This window comes from Sinocyclocheilus grahami, unplaced genomic scaffold, assembly GCF_001515645.1.
Source record: "Sinocyclocheilus grahami isolate Dianchi unplaced genomic scaffold, SAMN03320097.WGS_v1.1 scaffold214.1, whole genome shotgun sequence".
Taxonomy (NCBI): Eukaryota; Metazoa; Chordata; class Actinopteri; order Cypriniformes; family Cyprinidae; genus Sinocyclocheilus; species Sinocyclocheilus grahami.
Genome location: NW_015505393.1, coordinates 1,112,020 through 1,132,812, shown reverse-complemented (window position 1 = coordinate 1,132,812; position 20,793 = coordinate 1,112,020). Strand labels below are relative to the sequence as shown.

The 20,793-nt window shown below is 36.9% G+C and overlaps 1 long non-coding RNA gene across 1 annotated transcript in view; it reads right to left on the bottom strand.

The window, feature by feature from the left end:
- Nucleotides 1-3,378: 3,378 nt before the first annotated feature.
- Nucleotides 3,379-20,793, bottom strand: part of LOC107596101 (uncharacterized) — a 60,395-nt gene continuing 42,980 nt past the window's right edge. Inside the window, exons 2-3 of the long non-coding RNA XR_001610333.1 lie at nt 17,463-17,535; nt 3,379-3,463 (exon numbers count right to left, since the gene is read on the bottom strand). This is a non-coding gene — a long non-coding RNA (uncharacterized lncRNA). The remainder of the gene's footprint in view (nt 3,464-17,462; nt 17,536-20,793) is intronic.

The following is a 20,793-nucleotide window of genomic DNA, read 5'->3' as shown; positions in this document are numbered from 1 at the left end:
TCAGGAAGAGGGGTAGACCTCCACAATTCACTGCCAATTCACATTGAGGTCTAGCTAAATTTTGCAAAGGAAACCCACTTTTCACAATCCAATCAACTCCTAATAGATAAAATTACATTAAAAAAATAGTTCTGAAGTAAAAATGAGTTCTGAATGGTAATAAAAATGAGAGCTGAATTCCATTTCATTGAATTAAAAATGAGTTCTAAACGCCATTTCATGTCCACCTTGAAGATCCTAATGGGATAACCAAAGAACTAAATATCCTTTTGAATAATCTAAAAGTTTCATTTCAGTATATCAGTATATTTGTACAGAATATCAGATTCTTAGCAGATGATTTGAGGATCCTTTATGATTCTTATGATGCTTTAAGATAATTCCATTAGAAAAATTCTGCACATTTCTTCTGGATTTTTGGACTAGCAACAGTAACATCACTCATCTAGACTCACCACAGGAGAAAAAAAATAGTTCTGAAGTAAAAATGAGTTCTGAATGGTAATAAAAATGAGAGCTGAATTCCATTTCATTGAATTAAAAATGAGTTCTAAACGTTAAAAAAATATCCTTTTGAATAATCTAAAAGTTTCATTTCAGTATATCAGTATATTTGTACAGAATATCAGATTCTTAGCAGATGATTTGAGGATCCTTTATGATTCTTATGATGCTTTAAGATAATTCCATTAGAAAAATTCTGCACATTTCTTCTGGATTTTTGGACTAGCAACAGTAACATCACTCATCTAGACTCACCACAGGAGAGTGACAAGTGTCTATCTGCGTCGTATTATTTTGTTTTCCCTCTGGCTTTCCTCTAATTTTAAAATGTAAAATTATTATTGTTTGCTGCAGGAGTTCGAGTAGTTAAAAATTCACAGTGATTCAAATCTGCGATACGAATGATACTGCTATAGCATTGTACACATGCATTTAAAGCCTGCAGGCTAGATTAAACATCTGCTGTGAAACCTGTTAAAAACAAGCTTGCATAAGTGTGGTCGTGACTCTATGCACTGCTCTGCACTGCCTACGGGCTTGATATGGATGCTAGTGTTATACGCCAGCGAAAACACAGAAAGGAAGAAAAAGCTATTAAATAATGTTGTCGTGTATAGATGCCAAATTAGTTTCAAATCTTCATTCACACAGCATGAAACAATTGCTGGAATATCCTCTAATGTGTGACTCATAGCTGACTCAAAAAAAGAAAAATGGTGGCTTAATCCAAAATATTACATGATTAGCCTTTTGTTAATGTTTTTTTTATTGGCGAAGATTAGTCACATGCATTCTGTAAACAAGCACACATGTTCATCAACACTCATGTGCAAACATCTATAAAATCAACAGCTGCCCGTATTTTAGTCAACTGAGGGGGAAAAGAAATGACAGGAACCTCATCTCTTTCACACGTCTCTTACGTCCACACATGTGAACATCGACCCGCCAAGCCACATCCTACCCATCAACACGAACGTGTAAACATTCATTAGACCGATCGGAAGAGCCTTCACCTTTTTCCGTCTCTCAGAGGGCCCCATGTGCATTCAAAAGCAGGGAGAGGAAGGCTAATGAAAAGCCCTTCTGCTGCAGCTTCGCATGAAAACAGAAGCAGAGAGAAAAGCAAAGCATTGCTTATTAACTGGCTTTTGTTTTGGTATTTCGCGGGTGTGCGTCACGCTTATCAGCAGCTTGAAGGGCTCTCTGCCTCCCGCTCAACCCACTCACAGCTCCTGTGTACTGGAGTCTAAAAACATTCTCCCCACCACTATCTGCTACTGTAACTACAACAAACTGTATAACATTTCAAGGTTTTTGGATATAGATCTGAGGTAGTTTCTTGCAGCAAGACTTTTGATAATCATAGTCTGCTCCACATTGCAGCCGGCCACTTGAAAGAATATTCCAGGTTCAATCCTATTGACAGCATTTGTGGCATAATGTTGATCACCACAAAAATAAATAATTAAATAAATACTTAATCAGAAATTTAAAGCTTTATTTTTATACATTTTTTATAAAAGTGTTGCTTTTTTACAGTGGTTTTAGGGTTTTAAAGGTTATGTGGTCATGGTAACGAAGTTGTAAAACTGGATATAGCTTTACAGGAAAAGGTTAATATGTTTATATTCATATTGTTTTTGTCTTGTGGCTATACTGTTATTAACAAACTAAAACTATTGAAAATCACTTTTGTTCAATGAAAACAAAAAAACTGAAATAAAATATAAATATTTAAACTTAAAAAACAAACCACAATTAGAAATGCTGCCTTGGTAATTAACTGAAGTTTTTAAATGACTGAAACTGAAATAACAAAGCGAAACAGAAATATAAAAAAATAATAATAGTAAAAATTACAAAAGCACATAACAAAATTATTAAATGTTAAACTAAAATATAAAAGTAAAGGCCTATTTAAAATATGAATAAATACTTTTGTAGTGTTACGGGGCTGACGAGACGTGAGACGTGCGGATCCATGTGCAAACTTTATTGTGGAGAAGACAGAGACGGTCAAAACAGGCATGGGTCAGATAGAGGCAGACAGGTATATGGTGGGCAAAACACAAGAATAGTCCTAGGGCTAGCGCAGGTCGACGATCGGCAGACAGAATCAAAAAGGGCAAGACAATGTAGTGTATAAATAATACCAAAAATAACACTGAAATAGTTCACTTCCGTTATAAGTGTCTCATTGTAACCCGTTTTGTTTTGTTTTTTAGAAAATGAGGGACACGGCAAAATTAATTTTTGATCAGGTTCACACTGATCCAACAAAAACAAAAATGTAGTTTTGTTAGTGCAGTGTGAATTAGACATCAGACAAGATAAAGCTGTCTGGGAATCATGTAAAGCTACCAATCCCACTTTCTTTTTTTTACATGACATTTAAGGGAAGAATAATCTTAAATCAGATATAACACTGTAGCAGCCTGGGAACTTGTAAACACAACTCCCAGTGGACTGATAAAATCCTCCGCACCCTGACTTTGAGAATAGGGCCCTGCAGAATAGGGGCTTGCAGTCTTATGACCTTCATTTTAAATGTTTCTTTGATGTTCGCAGGACTATATGTCACATTTGTCGTTTTATTATTCATAAGGGTCTTCATAAGCACCCCCTTTGTGGCCACACTGGTGCAGATTTCACCACACTATCGACTGCTATTGCCTCTGTGCAATCACTTCATCAAAATGTGGAAATGGAGTGCAAGGGCTGAGGGTGTCCATTGCTGTGTGCATCGTAAACATTATGCAAGAACAGAATTAGTACTTCTGAAATCACTAGTACGCAAAAGGTGCCTGGATGATATTCTATTTGTGTGCATCCATGCTAGAGATGTGCTGCAAGGATTGGCTGGTACCTGTCTAGTTGGTGGTACTCCAGCGATGATTGGTGGCGTATCTAGGAGGAGGTTTCAGGACCCTGAAGAGTCTCTCAGTGGGACAAACACCTGCAAACAGATCACATCACAGAAACACTTCTCTTAGCTGCAAAATATATACATTATATTTTAAATATGTTGCTGATGAAGAAAATATCTGTTATAAATGTGTGAGGAAGAACACATGGGACTGTTACTAAAAGGGGTCATATGATGCGATTTAAATGCCATGTCGTGAAGGCACTGTGTTTCGTTGTGAAAGCGAAACTACTTTGTTTGGTCTCCCAAAAGAGGACGATATCCGCTTCATCATGCCTGGAGCTGATCCGTGCTGGTCGCTGAGGAAATACATCAACTTCGCGCTGTCGATCGCCGGATTGGCTTTCACCGTGGACCGTTTTCAAGCCCGCCGCCTCTGCTCACTCAAGCCGGCCTCCACATACTCTAGGCCGCGGCTCACTCTAGGCCTCCGGCCTCCACTCACTCAAGGCCGCAGTGAGTGACGCTTTTTCGTTGTGAAAGCGAAACTACTTTGTTTGGCCTTCCAAAAGAGGACACGACTAGAAATCAGTGGTTAAGTTGTATTTACAACACTGTTCCAGAACAGTTTAACCCAAATATTCAGATGTGTCCAGCGCATTTTATGGAGGACTGTTTCCTGATCCTGGTAGAGTAGACTGTAAGTAAGTTTTTTTATATTTAAAGAATTTGCCACTGACGATTCAAACGGGCAGAGTAGAGTAGCATTTGTTGTTTGTCATTTCTCCGATCACAAATGCAGACATGGTTTTATGTTACGCTGGACAGGGCATCACAATATGGTAAGGGGCGTAACATTTCCATCACACGCTTGAGGTATTCGGCCAATCACAACGCACTGGATAGCTGGCCAATCGGAGCACACCTCGCTTTTTCAGACCGATGAGCTTTGTAAAAGCTTTGTTTCAGAAAGGCGGGGCATTGAGGAGAAACAATAATGTCTAGTATGTGGAAAATAATGTGTTTTTTGAACCTTAAACCGCATAAGCACATTTCATTATACCAAATACACAAAATAATGTTCTTTTTAGCAACATCATATGAGGATAGCTGGCCAATCGGAGCACACCTCGCTTTTTCAGACCGATGAGCTTTGTAAAAGCTTTGTTTCAGAAAGGCGGGGCATTGAGGAGAAACAATAATGTCTAGTATGTGGAAAATAATGTGTTTTTTGAACCTTAAACCGCATAAGCACATTTCATTATACCAAATACACAAAATAATGTTCTTTTTAGCAGCATCATATGACCCCTTTCATGAGATCATAACCTAGGCAATCAGCGTACAATTGCATACGACACACACACCTGGACAAACCACAGAGATAGGCCTTCATTATAGCACACACATTAGTGTTAAATTGCACACCTATAGAAAACAAAAACCCTCCATTCTCTCGTTTTGCCTACACAGCCAATATGTTCATCATATGCATGCTATCAGTATGAATGCTTATCATGCTTTGCATTTTCAGTTCCAGTTTTCAGTGTTACATGATCCTTCAGAAATTATACTAATATGCAAATTTTCTGCTTAAGAAACATTTCTTATTATCAATGTTGAAAACAATTGTACTGCTTAAAAACATGAACTCAAACTAATAGTTAATTCAAATTTTAAATGTTATTTAACCCAATGTTTATTATTTAACCCAATATTCGAAATCAGTCACTCATATTTTAAGATGCTGCCTTAGTAGAAAGTTGCCTTTATAGACTATAAACAGCTCAAAGTAGGGCTGCACGATATATATCGAAATTATCGAAATATCGCAAATGTAAATATCGCAATATGCATATCGCAATGGCGTGCGATATCATTCTCATTTTAATAATAGGCTATTCAAATCAAAACGTTGCAAAAGGTCAAAGTTTTAGTTCGACGCATATAGCAGAGAATTGCTTGAAGTTAAAAAGAGTTAAGTGTTTGCTGCAGGAGAACTGAATACACACTGAATTATGTCAATAGTACCCGTCTCGACGATCATTCTCGTAAACGCAGTCAGTTATGTTTTAAATTAATGTAAACAGCTGAGAAAGAAATCGGATGTGTATCATTATACTGGATCCGTGCAGTCTGTTTTAAAGGGACAGCAGCCTATAAATACTGCTGCTGAATGTGTCACTAATGTTAACAAAACAACAAAATGGCTATAACAAAGATTAATCTAAATTTAATTCATACAGTGAACACTATGCCGTGTTATTTTACACTTAATTATTAAATCTCTGTACCTGAATACTACTGTTTATTTTATCTATGCTTGTAAATTTTTCTTTCTTTTTTTTACTGACTGTTCACTTGCCTTTAATCATGTTTGAACTTTCTCAGACTATAGTTTTTGCTGTGGTATATGAAGAAGTACTTAAAGTGTGTGGAAAGCAAAGTTACAATGATATAAAATTAGTGTCATAAATTTTTTTGTTTGTATGTTCACATTGATGTTCAATTACATTTTCTGATTTGTGACATTACTTTTTAAGTAATGCTAAAACACTGCTGGTCACTTTCAGAAGTTATAGTGATTCTTTATTTTCCAAGAAAGAATATGAAATAAATAGGTTATATGATTTTCATTTTTAAATATTTTTAAATATCATTTAAATTTATTTTACACACTTTAAGCAATATCGCATCGCATATCGAATATCGCACTTTTAGCAAGGTATCGCATATCGCATTTTTCTTCAATATCGCACAGCCCTAGCTCAAAAGTTTTGAAACAGCATTTATCTCCTTCACACACGCCATGGCCATAAAGAAAGCCTGACATAGATTTTCACTTCATCATTCTGAAAGCCATTCGTGGGCATACACAAGTCTCTGATGGAGGCACAAGAGAACATCTCCACAGGCCTGAACTAAATAAAGAGCTCCAGTTATCAGCGTATGACAGCGGCTCTGACACAACAGTCACCTCTGCTTAACTCCATTCACAGTGCTTCAACATGTCTTTATTATGGAGCATAATGTACTTATGACTGCAGCTTTGGTTCCAGATAAACCTGAACAACTCCATATTCCCATTAGCTTTTGGGACTGTTTGTGCGAGTGATAGAGTTATAAAGAGTGTAATAACTAGCCTAGAAAAGCTTGAAGAGAAAAGATGGATATACTGGGGTATATATCCATTATCCATCAACTCCTATAAAACAGCACTGCAGTGGTGCAATGGTGGCATCAGGATAGGCATGCATGGATGGATGGATGGAGGATGCATTATTGTGGATTATGGACTCGTATTTTGGCCAGAACCGACGTTTTAAAATTAAAACACTGTTATAATGGATTTGTTGCTTACAAACATGCAGCTTTTCACTTCACAAAATGTTAATTGATGTACTGGAGTCATGCGGATTACTTTTAGATTATTGTGATCTTTTTATCAGCTGTTCGGACTCTCATTCTGACGGCACCCATTCACTGCAGAGGATCCATTGGTGAGCAAGTGACGTAATGCTAAATTTTTCCAAATCTGATTCAATGAAGAAACAAACTCATCTACATGTTGGATGGCCTGTGGGTGAGTACATTTTCAGTAAATTGTCATTTTTGGGTGAACTATTCCTTTAAATGTGCATGCTATTACACCAAAAAGCAATCATTTTAAATGCTACAAGTGAATTTAGTCATCACAACATTATAATGTATGATTAAAAAAATAAAGGTATTTATTTTGAGATTAGCTAAAGATTACATTTAACAATGTTAATTATTTCGTTTAGGATTAAAAATAATATTAATGCTGGGAAATGCATGCAAAAAGTTAATAACTTGGCAAAATAATACAAATAGCAGGTCTAAATGTACCTTTATCTATCCTTCTATCTACATTGTGTATCCTATTCTGGAGGGTCAGAACTCTGAACTCTGAAGTTAGAGCTCTGACTTTCTGCTTGTGCTTCCGGGGATATGAGGTGGAAAATGCAGCGTTTTCCTCTCTGCCACCAGATAATATACAGGCACTCCACACACTGACTCACACTGCATGAGGGCTTTTCACGGCATGTTCACACTAAGAACTCCAACGAGACAGCGTAATACCACCCTTGCAGGCACAGAGAGCCCCACATGGGTCCCAGAACCAGCAAACTGACATACTGTGTGTGAATCCTTTACACACACTAACACAGAGAAGCAAACAACTGTTATGTATACACACTGAAAACACAAGTACAACACAAGTATATTTTGTTTATATTTATATTATTTATATTATAATATATTATTTATATTATATTTATATTACTGTAAAATATTTTGTTTATTAAATCATCAGGGGTCAGAAAAAAAATGGTCATAATATAATTAAATATATACTATATGGTATTCTCAATATACATTGTACCTTACATCAAAAATAAAATTATTATTATTATTATTTGTAATGCATGTATTACTTTGCAGATCTTTCCTAAAGTTACTGTTCAGTTTAATTTACTTACCAAATCCAATTCTTACTCGTACTGGCACTTGTCGAGTGTTAAGTTTGGACCCTGCATACTAAGCAGTGAAGGCAGGGGAGGACAGTGAGAGGGAGGAGGGTGGGCCCTGTGCTGTCTGGAAAAGATCTGCGTTAACCGCAGGCTCTGGTGTGGCCATCTCGCTTTCTTTTCAGGATGTCATTATGTGATTTTCAGAGCAAGCAGTGTCTAAATTAGCCCTGTGCCTCCCTCAACTAAACTCACTGACTACACAACCCAAAAAGAGAAAGAGAGAGAAAAAAAGAACTGCATTAACTTGGAGAAACTCCAAATTAAGCACATTATTCAAAAACCTCAAAATGGCAGAAGCCAGAGTGAAAAATAGACACATGACAACATGCTGCTTAATGGATGAATGTTCAGAGCAGATCTGCATGTCTAAAGCAGGAAGACTGGCAGATGGCGTAAATATGCTTCTGCTGAACTGCTATCTCACCCCAGCACTGTGGTCTATGAACACGACACGTCCAACAGACGTTCTTTATGCACTCTATAACATGCGTTTTATTACGTTCTCTCGCTTAATGCTCTTCAACTTTATATGTCAGAAGTGAGATGGTGGTTTAGATCCCATGAAGCCAAAATAGTTTAGTAAAAATGGCATTATAGAAGAGAGAAGAGTCTCTTCCTGATCCAGTGCTCATCTGCCTGTCATCTTCCTGAGAGATTGAGAGGAACATCTTCAGAGAGGATGTCTAGAAACAAAAATCTAAGATGATAGAGTGGGTCTCCCTCCATTATTCGCTCTCATTTGTAATTCGGTTCAGCTCCTGCTATGAGAAAGCACTTCCAGCACCCACCTGGTGCATTTAGTAATTTAATGTATCTAGTAAAGTCAACATGAAATCCAGTTTGAAAACAGCTGATAAAACATCTCAACAACCCACAAGTACCTCACATGTCTCCAGTCCATCAACTAACGTCCTATGAAGTGAAAAGCACGTTTGTAAGAAACAAATCTATCATTAAGAAGTTTATAACTTCAAACTGTTGCTTCTGGCTAAAATACATAATATTGCTTACTCCGATCAAAAAGTCATCTCGTCTGAATCAGAAGAGAAATGGGCACAAATCAAGATCCGTTTGCAAGCTAAAAGAGGTGAATTTTTGGACTTTTTCCACCGGAGGAAGTGTTATTATGGATTATGGGCTGGTATTTTGGCGGGAAGCAACAGTTTAATATTAAAATGCCTTAAAGATGGTTTTGTTTATTACAAACATGCAGTTTTTCACTTCACAAGACATTTATGGACTGGAGTTATGTGGATTACTTGTGGATTATTGTGTTCATGTTTTTAATCAGATGTTTGAACACTTACTCTGATAGCACCCATTCACTGCAGAGAATCCATTGGTAAGCAAGTGATGTAATGCTAAATTTCTCTAAATCTGTACATCTTGGATGGCCTGAAGGTGAAATTTGAAGCAAATTTTCATTCCTTCCAAAAATATTCCTCTAAGAAAATAAGTAAGGTCAATTTTGATTTCATGTTGACTTTAAAGAATTCTGTCCTCCAAAGACTGCTATCAGCTAAACTTAATGTGCAAAATGATTCAAAGGAAGAGAAAGTTTCTGACTGGCTGAGTGCAGCTGATTTGCTGTCTATAGACCGTAGGGCAGTCACAGAGACAGGTGTGATACTTCAGGACACCTTTTTTTAATGACATCTGACAGGTAGTGGGGACATTGTGTGTGTGCAGGCTTACAGAATTGAATTTTTTTTTTTTATTATTTCATGAGGACACCCATGAAAAAGTACAGAAAAAATAAGGATCCAATTAGGACTACTTTTTCATTGTGAAGATTACATTGTATTCTTAAACATACTTTAAAAGTAGTCTCACTGCATCAGAAAATTGCAATAATAATAAAGATATCACTAAACCAATATTAAACAGCCTTATTATTTTTCTAAGTCAGTCATCTTGTCACGAATCCGGTCTATGAACTTCCGTTCACTCACCACCAGAGGTCACCCGCTCACTACATTGAATCTCACACTACACAGACTGTTACACATCACCCTGGACTACATTTCCCATGCTCCATTGCACTAATTACAATCTCACCTGAAACCAATCACACACAGCTGGCGATAAAGATATAGTTCTAAAAATCGTTCTCAATATTAAAGAATAGCATAGTATATGCTACAGAATACTCGGCCACACAAGGATCCAGCGGCTTTTCAGGTGGACGCTGGCCAGGTATGGACATTGCAAGACTGTTATTAGCCCTCAAACAAGGCACACGATCGCTCAAGGACTATATTCAAGAGTATCTGAACTTTACTTATTTTTCTCATCTGCCGGACTGTGTACTCATAGACTTCTTTTGTGAGGGCATTAATCAGCCGCTCAAATCACATTTAATCCGTGAAGGTCCCCGCTCATCTCTCAGTCAGTTTATGGACTATGCTTTGTTGACTATTGGTTCAACGTTCACTGTGGGTGTCGTGGAGGAACGCAACCCCGCATTCACTCGTGTAATGGCAGCCACACTAGAGCACGCTCACAAAATGGCGGGCACAACAGCGCCCCATTATGTCACAGCTGCCCATCCTGAATCAAGTCATGTCACAGTTGATCGTCATGAGTCAAGTCATGTCACCATTGATCTTCCTGAGTCAAGTCAAGTCACAGCTGATCTTCCTGAGTCAAGTCAAGTCACAGCTGATCTTCCTGAGTCAAGTCAAGTCACAGCTGATCTTCATGAGGCAAGTCAAGTCACAGCTGATCTTCCTGAGGCAAGTCAAGTCACAGTTGATCGTACGTGCTCCGCCGTGGTGGTCTTATGCTCTGTCGGATCTGTCCTGGTTTCCTGCTTCGCCGGTTCAGCCTTGGTACCCTGCGCTGCCCCAGTCTCCGGTCCCTCCACTTCCACGTGGACCTGGCCCTCCGTCCCTCTGTCCCTCCCCCTGTTCCGCCTCCACTCCACCGCCCTCCTGGATTATTTTGAATTAGGAGCTTCTGGAAGCCACTCCTTGGGGGGGTTATGTCACTAATCCGGTCTATGAACTTCCGTTCACTCACCACCAGAGGTCACCCGCTCACTACATTGACTCTCACACTACACAGACTGTTACACATCACCCTGGACTACATTTCCCAAGCTCCATTGCACTGATTACAATCTCACCTGAAACCAATCACACACAGCTGCTACCAATAACACACAATATATAAATCAGTCTCACACCACCATTCAAGGCCGAGTATTGTTTAGCGTTTATCACTTTGATAGCTGATAGCTACTTTACGGAGCCTGCCCTAGTTTTCATAATCTAGTCATAGTCTTGCCTTGCCTGTTTTCCTGGTTCATGATTCTTGCCACGTATCTTGGATTAACCCTTTGCTTGCTGTTTCGGACTGTGTTTGCTCCTCGCCTGGCCTTATGCTCACGTTTACGGATTACCCCTCTTGTCAAGCCCTCTGGATTACGTTTGCTGTCGTCTGACTCCAGCTCGTTTTGAATTACTCTTCGTCTTGCCCTCATATATCAGGATTTATTTTTAATTTTTGTTTTACCTTTAACATTTTTAGCGATGATCATCAGTGAGGATTTTAATGTGGTATGAGAGAAAATTCTCATCCTGTGTCTCATATTCATGGATTTAACAACAAATTTAAAGGGGTCATATAATGCGATTTCAATTTTTCCTTTCTCTTTGGAGTGTTACAAGCTCTTGGTGCATAAAGAAGATCTGTAAAGTTGCAAAGGCTAAAGTCTCAAATCCAAACAGATATTCTTTATAAAAGTTAAGAGTCAACCAAGAAAGGCGGGACATAGAGGAGAAACAATAATGACATCATTCCTAACATGAGCGGTAGCTGTGACTGTAGTATCCACTTAGGCTAACAGAGCATCAGTCTCTCTCAATCAGCAGGTTGAGAACCATGCCCTCCCTGTCTGTCATTTCTGCCCCTGCCAGACAGAGAAGAAGGGGGTGACCAATCTCCCCTTTTGGGCATTACATCATTGCTTTCCCTGCTGCAGTGCCTCCCAATGAAAGAGACAGTGTGCCTGCCAAGTAAACAATTCTGTCTCTTCACATGCTTCTATACTGCACTGAGAAGTGTTTTAATATATCATAACTGACACATGCCATGACAGAGCAACATAAAAAATGTGCACCCATTAGTTAATGTTTGGCATCTTGCAGAACAGAAGCTCTTAATATTTTCTTCACATAGAGAGCATGTTTAAAGGAATGGTTCACCCCCAAAATGAAAATTTTGTCATCATTTACTCATGTCATTCCAAACCTGTATGACTTTTGTTCTTCCACAGAACAAAATTTCACCTTGTGTGTACCAAGGTTATTTTTGTAAACGAAGACTAAAACGATTGATGAAAAAAACTATTTTGTAAACTGAAATGTCAAAATAATTGAAAAATTGCGCAATATACTGTATGTACATGACCTCAAATTTTTGGTGATGCAATATATCGCCCACTATATTTACTTAAAAATTAATGTCACCATGTTTTTTTTTGCATTCCACTTGCGCCTGTGTCTTTTGCAGCTTCTCGTACATAACGCGGTGTAGTCATGAGGTGCTAGTTCAAATTTAAAAAATGCTTCTACAAAAAGTTTCATCTGCAGATATGGTCTTGTTTAGGGATCTGTGCCTTTGTGAATACGGACATTTGACTGCTATTAATGACCCTTAATTTACAGAGAAAAGAAGGTCAGGGGAAAATCTGTACACTCTTAAAAATAAAGGTGCTTCACGATGCCATAGAAGAACCTTTTTGTCTAAATGGTTCCATAAAGAACCTTTAACATCTGAAGAACCTTTCTGTTTCACAAAAGGTTCTTTGTGGCGAAAGAAGGTTCTTCAGATTATAAAAAGGTAAGAAAGAGATGGTTCTTTAAAGAACCTTTGACTGAATGGTTCTTTGTGGAACCAACAAATGGTTCTTCTATGGAATCGCTTGAAGAACCTTTTGAAGCACCTTTACTTTTAAGAGTGTAGATGGAAACATCTCCATACAAGTTCTTTGTGCATTTTTCTTTTCTACTTGTTACTTTGCACGTTTTGTTAGAAAATGTTTATTTAGTGTTTATTCAGGTTTTTTAAGGTATCTAATATTTTGATACTTAATTTCCATAATCTAAATATTCTTAAAAAGTAAAAGTTTGTTGTCATTTGGAAGTGTGTAGGCCTTCTTGCATTATTATGCTGTTACATTATGGTTATATATTCCGTGGCATAAAATCTTTAAAATTACAATAATATCGCTTATCGCAATTATTTCTGGGGCAATATATCGCACAACAAAAAGTTGTTATCATGACAGGCCTACTAACAACAGTTATTGAAAAACTAACTGAAATAATATAATAATTATCAAAAATAAATAATCGTTTTCATAATCATTACGTTCTCACCCCTTGGCGAAAAAATATACGAGTTGTGTGGAGGTTTAGGGAAATTGCCTACCTGTAATGGCACAACACGCTCATGGGGTTATCTGACGGAGAGACGCAAAGCAGTTTAAAACCTGCACGGGTCCTCTTTGGTAAACATGCACCAGCAGTACTTAACAGAACACCCGACCCATTATCTGACAGCAGCTCTAATTTAATTCTATACCAGACCAGAACCGTTTGACATAAAGACCGCGAGTCGCACTCGCATTAAATCTATTACATCAGGTAAGCAAGATTATTTATTTTATCATGTAACACAAGCAATCAAACCAACATTAGGCATTCTAAGTTGGTGCTTTGCAGAAAAACAGACATGCAACGCAACATGATAATTAACAGAAAAAAAGATGAGAACGAGCATCCTTTCGGTAAACAACACAAAACTTTTGCCTAGCATCTTGATCTTGTGATCACTCTGTCAGGCTTTTTAACAAATGTGCATCATACACACACTTATAATTCTTCATAAATGAAAACAACATTCAAATATAAGCCTTTACTGTTAAATGCGATTGCCGTTATTATTGAATTTCATTAGTCCCAGTCAGTGTTGGGGAAAGTTACTTTTAAAAGTAATGCATTACAATATTGCGTTACTCCATAAAAAAGTAACTAATTACGTTACTTAGTTACTTTTTATGGAAAGTAATTCGTTACGTTACTTTCGTGTTGCTTTTTAAATCTGGACAGGGCTTGCTTGTTTGTTTTTAAAATAAAAAAGTTCTATTTTTGGCAAATATAAAAGCCTTTTCACACCAAAAGTGAAATGAATAACCCTCAGTCTGAAGGGAAAGTACATTTACGTCCGTACAGTAGAATGCAGAAGAAGAGATTTCAACACACTTCAGCAATAAAAAAAGACACACAAATGTTTGTCTAGAGTAATTTTTGCTTATTAGTACGGTTGAACTGGATCATCGAAGGTCAGAAGCAAAGACATTGGTTAATAGAATGGGATTAAATACATAAAGGATATTTGTGTTGTTTAACATTTAATTATTGCAGGTTTGCGTCATATTCTGAGTTGCATTATTTTTATTCATTTTGAGGAATACTGAATCTGTTTTTTTTTTTTTTTTGTGAGTGAGTGAGATGAATTAATGCATATTCATATTTGTTTTAAAACTACAGTAATATCTTTAGATTTATCTCAACATGGGGACAGGAGACTTGTCAATCAATAAATTGGAAAAAAAAGTAACTTGCGTTACTTATTTGAAAAAGTAACTCAGATATTCTCTTGTAAATTAAAAAGTAATGCATTACTTTACTAGTTACTTGAAAAAAGTAATCTAATTACGTAACTCGCGTTACTTGTAATGCGTTACCCCCAACACTGGTAATATTTCCTATACCCATTAACTCTTCCACCAGAATTATCCTTTCATTTTGATAAGGCTACATTTATTTTCATACTAAATATCTCAACACACATCATTGGATATGATCAGCGTGACTTGTGTAGATTAATTTAGTAAAAAAAAGGCTTGCCTGCTTTCTTTGGCATATATTTGTATACTTTTACTATCTAATCATTCTCAGCATGCGTTAATTTTGTGTCACTATATGGTTAAATTATGCCTACGTCTTTCTTTGGCCTCCGCTCTGGAAGTGATCTGTTAATTCTGCTAAACTTTAATTAAAACTAAAACTGAAACTAAACTATATAAAAATGCGTTCACAAAATAAAAACTAAACTAAAACTAACAAAAATATGAATTAAACTAATAAAAACCCAACTGAATTTTATAGCAAATTTGAAAAAGATATTTAAAAAAAACGAATTTAAAAATTCAAGACTATAATAACCTTGGCGTGTACCATGGAAGATTAAAACCTGATTCGGGTTTAGAATGACATGAGGGTGAATAAATGTTTAGAGTAAATATTTCATTTTCTGTTTTAATTTTTCTGTTATTTTAAAAAATAAAAGGAAAAATTGCAAAGCAAGGATGCACAAATAAATCCATTAAGAAACAAGCACATGCGTTTCTTTCTTCACAGGACTCATATCCAACAGGGACTCAAAACTCAAAATGTGTATTTTTACTGCATTTACAAATGACAATAGGCAAAAGAAAACATGAACAATGTGTTACAAGAAACTAACATCTCTAAGAATGTCTCTTTGCACCAATGTTTTTTTTTATTCAAATGCTGTCAGATCCTTATATCACTGATTCAATTATTAATTATTCATATTATTAATTTTATGTATTGATAAATGTAATTGCTGCATTTTCCCTTAAATTTCAGATGGGACTGTGCTTCAGTGCAGCAGCCAGTGTCACTGAGGACAGCAGTTGGTTCCTGCATGCAGCCACTGATGGCAGGCAAATTTCTGCCATTACAGCACTGCAGGAGAGGAGACAGACAGCAGACGAAATACTCTTCCTGTGCTTCACAGGCCTTCTGGCATGATGCATGAAGACTACAGTCACCTGCTTGACCTTATTCGGCACAGACACAGTGGGGTGCTGAGGGACACAGATAAATGGATGAGAAAAGGTCACGTTGCATATGATACATGCTTTCTGTCATGACCACAAAGATTGGTAAAGGGGTGGGCAACGAATAAAGACGGAGTTTAACAACAATATAAAACAAGAACTCTCCTGTCAACATCCACTTCGGTGACAAAATGGTCTCTAGTGAGATTCTGAGATCAGCCAGCTCTCCAGTACAACTACAGATGCATTGCACTGTACCCCATATAGTTTGGTGGCATGACAGTATATGCAACGGCTGAAAAAGCACCATAAATGTAGTCCATGCAGCTTATGCGCTATACTCCAAGTCCAAACCATTATTAAATGTCAGCCTATTTCTCATATAAAGCTAATCTGAAATGAAATTATTATTGGCATCCAATGTGTGCCAAAGATGCCATATCGGAGTTGAAAGCAGCTCTCGAGCTGAAATATTATCCGATTATAATTAGTGCACAAGTCATATGAAAAATTATTAAAATATAAATGTCCACACCTGCACAAAAATTAAATAGAAATTGCATACACACAAACACATTCAAATATATATGTAAATAAATTAAAATAAATGTATTAAATTTGAAAATGTATATACTATATACAAACCCGATTCCAAAAAAGTTGGGACACTGTACAAATTGTGAATAAAAACAGAATGCAATGATGTGGAAGTTTCAAATTTCAATATTTTATTCAGAATACAACATAGATGACATATCAAATGTTTAAACTCAAAATGAGCCAATATTTGGCATGACATTTCAAAATGTCTCACTTTCAACATTTGATATGTTATCTATATTCTATTGTGAATCAAATATAAGTTTATGAGATTTGTAAATTATTCCATTCCTTTTTTACTCACAATTTGTACAGTGTCCCAACTTTTTTGGAATTGGGTTTGTATAATATGATATGTAATTTATATATGTGTGAATTAAAATACATTTTAATTAATTCATTAATTACATTTTTTTAAATGAAAATAGAAATTGTGTGTATACACACACAAATAGTATATAATAAATATTTTTTAATGTTCAGCTAAAAGTACAGAATACATTAATATATACTCAGTTATCATGATATACAATTACTCATAGTGTGATATATGATTTTTGTTATATCACCCACCCCTAGTGACCCACATCATCATTAAATCACTGCCACCATCACCGTTATGTACCTGGACATTCTGGTGATGCTAATGGCAGGCGTCTAGACAGGCATCATCACGTCACGCTGAATCCAACTAGCATGTTATCCCGACCAGCAAACACACACACAATTACATGACACACATAAAACATATCTTGCTTCAATGTGTCCAGCATGTAGAGCTCTGAGAGCATAACTAGCTAACAGGTAAACAGATGCTCAAAAATGGCAGAAAACAATGCACAGACAAATGATTCATCATAAAAGAGGGCTGTTAGAAGGGCTGTTAGAAGAAATCAGAATGCCAGTACTGCCCGTATCAGCCTGTCAGATTCTCACACACCTTATGTGCCAGAGCGTTACACACAATGACGCAGCATCTCTGCAGCACGGTGAGCAGAGAGGCAGAGAACAGGAGTGAGACAAAAAGAAAAGCAAGAAAAAAGGATAAAGAGCCTACCTGATGAGATCTCCGTGTAGGATCCTGTTCTTCGGCGTGTAGCACAGAGGAAGAGAGAGAAACACAGATGGTCCTGGAGAGAGAGAGAGAGAAAAGGAAAGAAATGTGGCAGGTGAGCTCAAGGTGTCCTCAGAGTTGCCTCATTTCAGTCACGTGACCTCGACATCTACAACACATGATTCTCGTCAATGGCCAGAGATGCACATGTGTGAGTTTAGTATGCGCTTTTCATACTACCACCTTCCAGCAAGTGGGAGAGCGGAATGAGCGAGGGGTAGGGCTCTGTCTGTCTGTGTGTGTGTGTGTGTGTGTGTGTGTGTGTGAATCTGGTGCTTCTGAATCAGCTACTGTAAGTATGTTTTGTTATTAGTTTAAGTATTTGCTATTGACTGTGCAAATGCGGAGTTTTGCGCATCGTGTGTGTGTGCGCGCACGTGAGAGAGAGAGAGAGAGAGAGAGAGAGAGTGAGAGTGAGATGATAATATAATTAACAGCCTGATAGACTGTAAGCAAGAGCAGAAGTAAAAAATTCCTGAACCAGTGAGTGAGCAGAATATTCCAGAACCAGCTCAGATGCTATAAAGCTATAACGGAGTGCAAATCTAAAGAATGACATTGCAGAAAGGCAATGAAGGCTTTTTCAACAATACTGTATCTCTCTATATTTTAACAGTTAAAGATAATGATAAGTTCCAAACAGGTTTTCCCAAACACTCCTACTGCCCACTCCATTGAGGCTTTAATCTGATATTCACTCAAACACAAACACACAGCCCCACCCCAAACTCACACCATTGGTCATGAAGCTGACATCAAACCAAAGATTCTTCTAATGCAAGTAAGTCCACTTGGCGAGCATTTTTGAAACAACCCTGGGACAATATTTATAGTCATGCAGGTACATCTCTCGAAATAAAATCTGACAATAATAGCATTATAAACTGTTCTTCAGCTTAAATCACAAACAAGACTATTATTTCAGGCTTTTAACTGTAAGGTGGGATTTACATTCCTTTATCAAAACTGTAGATAGATCGATGGATAGACAGATAGACGGACAGACAGACAGATAGATGTGTGTTAAATAGTTTGTTGCACTTTGTTAGTTTTACAAAGCAGGGATCTCCAATCTTTTTAATCTTTACTTCTTCTCATTTTTTTCTGCTGTACAGAATCTCTTCCCTCAGTATTCTCAAGTTTACCACAACTGTCACAGACCATATGAAATACCAGAGCAATGCAGACAGGAAACTTTGATTGGAAATATGACAAAAGCTGGTGTTCAGATGGCCTCAATATTGACTCCTTCCGCTTACTGACTCCTCACAATGCAATAAGTCCTCCAAACAGCTCTCTGTTCACTAGTGGAGGTGAATGAGGCATTTATTCAACACAGAAAACCCTAATAAGTTGACTCAACTCAACTGATTGTGTAAACTTGTACCCTCAATTGAATCGAGTAATCACTGTATCATCAACAATAAGTAACCAAAATCATCTGATCATATTTGCTCTTGCATTTGTTGCTTTATGGAATATGCTTTAGAAAGACAAAGTTAAAGCAGCCAGAGAAAAACTAATAGTTAAGAAATCAAGGTTCAATAGCCCAACTAAAGCAAACACTGATCTCGATCACGATGACATCAAACTTTACTAAACTTTTACTTTTCACTAAAACATTAACATCTAAACCTCTGTTAAGTCTCAACAAGGACTTTTGTATGAAATGATAAACAATTTACACAAACTTAGGTTTTGAATTTATGGGCCCAAAACGTAAAACTGTAAGTAATGTTTAATCAAGATTACTTAAAGGGTTAGTTCACCCAAAAATGAAAATTAGCCCATAAATTACTCACCCTCAAGTCATCCTAGGTGTATATGACTTTCTTCTTTCAGACGAATCCAGTCAAAGTTATCTTTAAAATTGTCTTTGATCTTTCAAGCTGTTTAATGCCACTCAGCGGGTGTTGCATGCATCAGTCCAAAAGAAGTTAAATAAAAAGCGCCCATCCATAAAAAAAAGTGTCTCACACGGCTCCGGGGGTTGAACAAAGGCCTCCTTTAGCGAATCGACGTGTTTTTGTAAGAAAGATATCCATATTCAAAACGTAATATTCCCTTTAATGTAGCTTGCGCCAGCGGTTGTACACGGAAGCAGCTCCGGGCGGATGACGTATGAGGTCAGCTTTGCGCATACCTAGACCAACCATGAACAAATCTTCTTATCCTATATTGGATCCGAACCATCAATGATTAAAATCAGGTTTTAACTCAACTGGAATTTACAATGCCTCATTTGTTTAATTAAAGGGATAGTTCAACCAAAAATTAACATTCTGTCATTTTATACTCAACCTCATGTCATTTCAAACCTATATACTGTTATTTTTTATGAAACATGGAATATAGATCACAAGTAATTTGGACCATGGTATTTATGGCTGTATTTTTGTCCTTTTTTGAGCTTGACATCCATAGTCATTATGAACTCTGGTTGTGCGGAAAAGAGCTGTATGAAGAATCTTAAAATTTTTGTGTGACATGTAAAAAATAAATACATAAATAAACATAATAATAATTAAAAGAAAATACAGCATAGAGATCAGTGTTGTTGTTTTTTATTTATATATTATTATAATATTTATTATGCTTGAAATTAGCTTTTATTTTATATTTTCAGTTTTATATTTTTATTTTAGTTTTGGTAATTTTGCTTTTGTCATTTTTACTAGATTATATATTTTTTTTTCATTCTCATTTTATGTTTTGCATCTAATTTTTATATTTTATTTCAGCTTAATTTCGATTACTGAAAACAAATTTTAATAGTTTTAAAAGAAGGTAACAATAACAACACTGATACAGATTTGGAAAGACACGAGGGTGAGTAAAATTATGACCTAATATTCCTTTTCATTTGAGTTATTCTTTCAAAACACTGGCTTCTTATCATTCTCCTCAGCCCATTTCTCTCTCTCTCTCTCTCTCTCTCTCTCTCTCTCTCTCTCTCTCTCTCTATTTGCTGATGTTTTGCTGACAGTCATTATTAGGCCAGAACAAAGATTTGTCTTTATTCATCTCTCCCCTTCGGCTGTTCATGCTCTCTCCCATCATCATCATCTCAACAAATGTGGGATTCTGAAGGCACTGCGGACAGGCAGAGGGGCAGAGACCCCTCTAACCCTCCTAAAAACCCCACCCCAAACCTCATATGGATTATTATCCCCCGACCACTGAATGAATCTTCTTTCATGCTTATAGCTTCCAAGGCTCTGAGGCCCACTTATATTCATGCACTTTCTTGGTAACATGGGCGTCTGCCTTCCCG